This window comes from Aptenodytes forsteri, unplaced genomic scaffold (assembly GCF_000699145.1).
Source record: "Aptenodytes forsteri isolate BGI_AS27 unplaced genomic scaffold, ASM69914v1 Scaffold130, whole genome shotgun sequence".
Classification (NCBI taxonomy): Eukaryota; Metazoa; Chordata; class Aves; order Sphenisciformes; family Spheniscidae; genus Aptenodytes; species Aptenodytes forsteri.
The window spans coordinates 551,735-553,388 of record NW_008795133.1 but is presented as its reverse complement, the minus strand read 5'-3'; the positions used below and the strand labels follow the sequence as shown (position 1 = coordinate 553,388).

The window sequence follows — 1,654 nt, the reverse complement described above, 5'->3', positions numbered from 1 at the left end:
GGGCGGGGGCCCCCCCCCCCCGCCGATGCGGCTACCGACAGAGGCAGCCGGCTTGGAAAGGCAGGACGTAATTTCAAAATTCATCAGCGGGTAAATACCGAGAAATCGCTGGAGGCTGGCCAAGCCCTTGCAGATATATATATATATATATATACACACATCCATTCATTTTTTTTTCAGAAATGAGAGGGGCAAGATGGGGTGGGGGCGGCCGTCCCGTCAAGGCTAACGCGGCCCTCGTAGAAATATTTTAGACACAGCCCTGCCTGAAATACTGAAGGCATTGCAGGTCTATTTAAAAGCTTCTGCGGAAGCTTTGAAACACACTATCTGGCAGACCGGCCCTATCCTGCAGGATTTGGTCGAGAGCAGTGAAGCCATTGCGCTGACGGTTTTTCCTCAATAAGGGCGCCGTCCCGTCAAGGCTAACGCGGCCCTCGTAGAAATATTTTAGACACAGCCCTGCCTGAAATACTGAAGGCATTGCAGGTCTATTTAAAAGCTTCTGCGGAAGCTTTGAAACACACTATCTGGCAGAGGGGCCCTATCCTGCAGGATTTGGTCGAGAGCAGTGAAGCCATTGCGCTGACGGTTTTTCCTCAATAAGGGCTGCAGGATGTGGCAGGAGACACTTTGTGCCAAAAAAATAAAAATAGACAAGAAAGCTCTGTTTGAACAAGTTTGCTTGAGTGAATGGCAATCCCATGAACGGTCTGTTTTCCAACGCCTGGAGTGTAATATTAGGTTGACTGTATTTTTCAATGTCAAAAATCTTATTTGCCTCTGGAGACCTTTAAAATTTGATTCCTTGAAAAAAAAAATAAGAATGGAATAAGTGTAACCTTCATTTCCTTTGGATATTTGAAGGTGAGTCCCCGCTATCAGCAATAAAAAGGATCTCTAACATCTCGTAAAACCAACACTTGCGGGGATTTGAAGGAAAATTAAAGCTCCAGCACCGTTTCGGGAAATGTATGGAGCAAATCTGTGCGGAGCCCGAACCTGCCGGGCTGCACAGCTGCGTGGCCGCGGCGCTTGGCCATTTCCAAAACACATTAGGCAGAAACGAAAGAAAGGAGTCTCCTCGGAGGGACGGATCTACGGGAGATTTCTAATCCGTTAATTAACCACGCAGGCCCTAAGATCAGATCCGTATGGACCGGGCAATTCAGCGAGCTAGTGAGGAGCCACTGTGCAGTTAGAGGACGCTTTTTGCTTCTTCGAACCGCCTTTATAAGGCACAGGGACTGCTGACGGAAAAGTCACCCCGAATACTCAAGGAGTGGGCATTAACCTCTGCCCGGCAATTAATGGTCCCTTCACTCCATTTAACGAGAAAAACACGGTTTCGGAATCACGCTCGGTATAAGAATATACGTCTATCAACGTGCATTCGTGAGCACCTTGCTGGGTAGTGAATACGAACTGCAATTTGATGAGCGAGGTAAAAGGTTGCTCCGGTCAGTCCCTGTCTAGGTCTCCCGCCTCACGCCCGGAGCCGACGCTAGAGGCAATTTTTGCTAACAAGCGTTCAGACCCACTCGTTCCCGGCTGCCCCCCCGGCTTTCCCTCTCTGCACCGGGGTAACCCTCAAGGACACGCTTGTGTGCCCCGAGCTGTGCGGGGCGCGGAGCCCTCGCCCTCAGCCCCGCCG

The 1,654-nt window shown here is 50.3% G+C and overlaps 1 protein-coding gene across 1 annotated transcript in view; it reads right to left on the bottom strand.

The window, feature by feature from the left end:
* Window positions 1-1,654, bottom strand: part of LOC103898191 (lysine-specific demethylase 6B) — a 6,165-nt gene that overhangs the window by 1,903 nt on the left and 2,608 nt on the right. The window lies entirely within an intron of this gene.